Here is a 5,652-nt window from a genome sequence, read left to right as displayed (position 1 = left end):
TCATATACTATACTTTTTACTCCTTTTTTTCCTTCTATCTTTCGCTCACATGATTTCCTTATTCATTTCCTATACTGCTTTTCATTATTTTTCTCTGTCTCCCCACATCCACTCCATTTGTCCCTTTCTCCTCCTATTTCCTGCCCTTTTTACGCCTCCTTCACTTCCTTTCTTTCCACAGTGTTATGATCGCCCACTTTCGTTCACATTTCCTATACTGCTTTTCATTATTTTTCTCTCTCTCCCCCTTCCGCTTCATTTGTCCCTTTCTCCTATTCCCTGCCCTTTTTACGCCTCCTTCACTTCCTTTATTTCCAGTGTTATGATTTCCCACTTTCGGTCACTTTTCCATATCGTCACCCTCATAAAATAATCGCCTAAGTCATTTTTCAGCGATTTCCAGGTTTTTGTCTACATCAATTTTTTAACACGTGACGCCCGTTTTTGTATAGTTGCCTTCGTCATTCAGGGTTTGATTGTTCTAGAATTGGCCTTTTCATTTCTGCCTAAATATTAAGCCAAATGAGATAATGGTAGTTCTTTTCCTATTTCCTGTAAAGTAGAAAATATTGACCGGCGGTTTGCTTACGAAGGTGACGATATACTCTTCATTGTCTCTCCCTGTTACTGCTACTCACTATTTGCTTCATATTATCGTCCTCTTCCTCTCTTCTTCCCTCGACACTCCTCTATCATCCTGCATTCGCTATATATTTCCATCTAACTCCTTTCATCTACTCACTCTCTTCCTTTACGCCATCTACGTCTGTTTTCAACTATACTCCTATTCCATTATATTTTTCTATCCCATCAGTTTTTTGTCTATCTTCCACCCTTCCTCTCTTCTACACTGCTACTTTGCTTCATCTACGCTATCTACCTCTCACAGCCCTTCTTTTACTTGAACACATATCACATTCTCTTTCTCCATCTCAGGTACCTGTCCTTACCCTCTGTCTGTCTCCTCTGTTCTTCCCTTCTCCCTCGCTGGCCCACTACTTCGCCCCTCCCTCCCTCTCCCTCCCTATCTGACCATTCAAGGTTGCAGGAGCCCTCTAGCGTGTGGTAATGATGGTTGGGGATCAATTCCTCTCTGTCAATATCCATTAAGTGGGGCCTTATGATGGACGGAAGGAGGAGAAGGAGAACACGGTGAAGAGTACGAAGAGGATAAAGAAGAGGATGAAGAAGAGGAAGAGATAAAAAAAAGAAAGAACAAAAAAACAAACCTCTAAGCTTGAGGGAAAAGAAAGTCAAGTATGTAAAATAAAAGATGATTACAGAAAGAAGAAGAAGAAGAAGAAAAAAAATAAAAAGAAGAATAAAAATAAAAATAAAAAGAAGAAGAAGAAGAAGAAGAACTAAAGAAAAAACTATGAACAGAAGAGAAAAGAAACTCAAGAACGTAAAATAAAAGATGATAACAGAAAAGAAAGAAGAAGAAGAAGAAGAAGAAGAAGAAGAAGAAGAAGAAGAAGAAAAAAAAGAAGAAGCAGAAGAAGAAGAAGAAGAAGAAGAAGAAGAAGAAGAAGAAGAAGAAGAAGAAGAAGAAGAAGAAGAAGAAGAAGAGTAAAATCTAAATTGCAGAAATATGAGAAAACTAATATGAAGGAAAAAGGAGGAAAAAATTAAAATCAGACGCAGCTTGACGGCTTAGGAATAAAAACTTCCTTGAAACCTGGAAATAAAAATGAGGATGATTGAGATTAAGAAGGAAGTCGATTACCGAATGGAGGAAATTGTATATCAAGGAGGAAGTGCAGGAGGAAAAAAAGTAGAGCAAGAAGAAGAAGAAGAAGAAGAAGAAGAAGAAGAAGAAGAAGAAGAAGAACCTCGAAGTGAACACGAGACTTTAGTAAAAATTTGTTCAGTGAAAGAAGGTGATTTTCTTTTAGTCTACCATTACGAGAAGGGAGTTTTTTTATTCCTCTTTGAGCATCGCCTTTAACAGAAAACGGGTAGCTCTTACTGCCAACAAAAAGAATATTTCTCTCTCTCTCTCTCTCTCTCTCTCTCTCTCTCTCTCTCTCTCTCTCTCTCTCTCTCTCTCTCTCTCTCTCTCTCTCTCTCTCTCTCTCTCTCTCTCTCTCTCTCTCATTAACACCCAGACACTTTTTTTTTCAAGTTCTCGTACCCAATTATCAAACTGCAACCAGCGACGAGTTTTCTTTCGCAGCCTTCCCATCTCCTCTCCAGAGCCATGCACAGGATATCGCTCATTAGGAAGCAGAGGAACGGTGACGAAACATCCAGGTGACGAAATTTTGGGTGACGAGTTTTCCGGCGACTAGATATATGGTGACCCACTTAGGTTAATATTCTCAAACGCTTCGGGACGCACACACACACACCCACATTTGATAAAGCTTTCGTATATGTTGCGGGTATTTTCATGGGTAGTTTTTTTAGCCTAGTAATAGTTTGACAATGCTTTTTTTTTTACAGCAAAGGAGACAGGCTTAAAAAAAAGAAAATAATGAAAAAAAAACCCCGCTACTTACTGCCCCTTAAAAGATTGGAGAGGAGTGTCCGAAAGAGAAGTCAATTTCGGGAGGAGAGGTGTCCTGGTACCCTCCTCTTGAAAGATTTTTTTTCTGCACCGTGAATGTGAAAAACACTCAAGAGAACCTCACCCATCTCCTTTGTGGCCCTTGGAAATACTTATTGTGAGCATCGAAAGCGCCTGACAGTACTAGCCATTATCCTACAACCAACAGTGATAATTACATTCAAGCAAGACACACTTAGACCTACCAACATTCATAATAATTTCCATATTTGTACTGGAATTTATTTTTAGTCCAAGGCAAGGGGGGAAAGGGGTAGAGCTGGGGTCCCTAAGATTTACAGTAATTTGTTTGTAATGTGTTTTTATTTATGTTGGGATTCTGTTCTTATTTGTTTAGAGAGAGAGAGAGAGAGAGAGAGAGAGAGCGAGAGCGAGAGAAAGAGAAAGAGAGGGAGAGAATCATGCTGGAAGGAGAAAGATTACCATTGATATATCTCTGTCGCATCACACAATCTCTCCCTCCCTCCCTCCCCTCCCCAAGCCACACACCAGCACCCACACCAGCAGTTAGTCGCAGTGCTAATAATACGTTAACCTCCAGCCGGGACGCAGCGAGGACTGAACCCGTGAGACAATTAGTGAGAGAGAGAGAGAGAGATCCATGGCCGCCCTCCCCTCCTCGCCCCTCCGCCCTGCCCCGCCCCTGTGACGATGACGAAAGGGACAGCCCGACGTAAATATGATGAATGACTGCGGCTCACTGTTTATTTACGGCGCCCATAAACGGTTGGGGTGGTGATGATGATGCTGGTAGTGAGGTAGATAGATAGATAGATAGATAGATAGATAGGTAGACAGGTGGATAGGTAGATAGGCAGGTTTGTTGTGTGTTCTATTCTTCTGTTATTCTATTTTGGTGTTAGTTGTCACGGTGGTAGTAGTAATAGTAGTGGTAGTAGTAGTATTAGTATTAGTAGTAGTAGTAGTAGTAGTAGTGGTGGTAGTAGTAGTAGTAGTGGTATGAGAAGAAGAAAAATAATAAAGAAGAAGAAGATGAAGATAAAGATGAAGATGAAGATGAAGAAGAAAAAAGAAGAAAAAAAAGAGTACAGTATATTTATTAGATGATTTTTTGTAGAATTCGCCCTCTCTCCCTCCTCTCCCCCCCTTCCCACTCCACCCCCCCCCCCACACACACCAACAAACAAAAACAAGCAGACAGACGGACAAAGAAGCAAGCGAAATAAACAACTAAAGGGCCGGGCTGCTGCTGCTTAATGCTATCCCACACCTGGTCATCGCCATTATCTCTATTGGAGTTAATGGGTCAATTACTATTATTACTTCCATTATTAGAGCCCCACACCTTCCCCCGCACACAATACCTCACGGGGGAAGGGAGAGAGGGAGGGAGGAGAGCAAGAAGGGGAGGAAGAAGGGGAGATATGAGAAAGGAGGGAAGGAGGGCGGAGGGAAGAAGGGGAGGAGGAAAGGAAGTGAGGAAGGAAGGAAGGAAGGAAGGAAGGAAGGAAGGAAGGGAAAAAGAAGTGAATAAAGGAAGGAAGGGAAGAACGAAGGAAACAAGGAAGGCAGGAAGGATGAAAAAGAGGAAGGAAAAGAGAAATGAAGAAAGGAAGGAAGAGATGAAGACAGGCAAAAGAAGGAAGGAAGGGAGGGAGGAAGGAAGAAAGCGAGGAAGGAAAAGAGAAATGAAAAAAAAGAATGAAGGAAAACGCGATACAAGAAGAGCAGGGAAACACGGTGAAGAAAAGAAGACGGAAAAAAATGAAAGTAAAGGAAATGAAGAATGAAAGTAAGATAAGGATTGTACATAGAAGTCATTTAACGTGTCTTCTTTCTCTTTACCTTACCTTGGGGTCGGCCACTCTTGTATGTTGTCTCCAGGTAGGTAGGTAGGTAATTTACGTGTCAAAATCCGGTAATACAAAGAAAGACTAGAGAAAAATAAGGTTAAATTGTAGGTTAGTAACAGGCAGAAAGACAAAGGGGGTTAGAGGGGGTGGGTGGGAGAAGTGTCAAAATCCGGTAATACAAAGAAAGACTAGAGAAAAAAAGTTAAATTGTAGGTTAGTAACAGGCAGAAAGACAAAGGGGGGGGGGGGGTTTAGAGGGGAGAGGGGGGGAACATGTGTCTTTACCGCAGTGTCCTCCTTCCTCCTCCGTATCATCATCATCATCGTCATCCTCTTCCTCCTCCTCAGTGGTTTAATTTCTCTTAACTTGGTGTTGGAGAAAGTAATTATTTGCGCCACTCTTATCATTAAACCACTCTCTTGCCTGCCTCACGTGTTTGGGCGAAGAGAACGAGCTTGCGGAGACGTGCGAGTGTGTTTTAGTAATCATAGGTGTTTTTTTCGGGAGGGGGTGGGGGGAAGGGTTTGGAGAGAGGAGGTAAAGATTTTTTTGTTTTTTTTTCCTCATTTATTTTCTCGCTTGTTTTGGTGATAGTGTCGTCTTTGTGGTGACGTGTGAGTGTGTTGATATTTTCTTTCTGCGCTGGTGAGAAAGAGAGAGAGGAAGGGAGGAAGGAAGAGACAGAGAAAGGAAGTGAAGGAAAAGGGAAGGTGAGAGAGGAGAGGAAGGGGGAAGATACTCTGTTACTTTCGCCTGTCTGTCTCTGTCTCTGTGTATCTGTCTGTGCCTTTGTCTGTCTATCTGTCTGTATCTGTCTGTCTGTGTATCTGTCTGTGCCTGTCTGTCTGTATCTCATTTTCTTCTTTCATTTTAGCTGTTCGTATTTATCTTCCTTTTTATTCTTGATTCTTTTAATTCTTATTTTAATTCTATCTTCCTTCTTATATATATTTACGCTCTCATTATTCCTTTTTTTCACATTTCTCTACTTTCCTTCTCATGTTTCTCATATTTATATCAATCTTTTTATCATTCTTTATTCTTTTTTATTCTTATTACATTTTTTTCTGTCCCTACTTACTCATATTCACGTTCTCATATACGAATACTTTTTAATATTTTTTTCTCCTCTATGTCTTCCTTTTTTCTGTCTCCCGAATGACGTGATCTGGTAGAAAGGTCTTATATCGACGCATTATTTACCGCATTAGGGCTTTGTCACCCATTCTATTCCGGGAGAGAGAGAGAGAGAGAGAGAGAGAGAGAGA

The sequence above is a fragment of the Eriocheir sinensis genome, chromosome 12 (assembly GCF_024679095.1).
Source record: "Eriocheir sinensis breed Jianghai 21 chromosome 12, ASM2467909v1, whole genome shotgun sequence".
In the NCBI taxonomy this organism is placed as follows: Eukaryota; Metazoa; Arthropoda; class Malacostraca; order Decapoda; family Varunidae; genus Eriocheir; species Eriocheir sinensis.
This window is presented reverse-complemented; position numbering follows the sequence as displayed.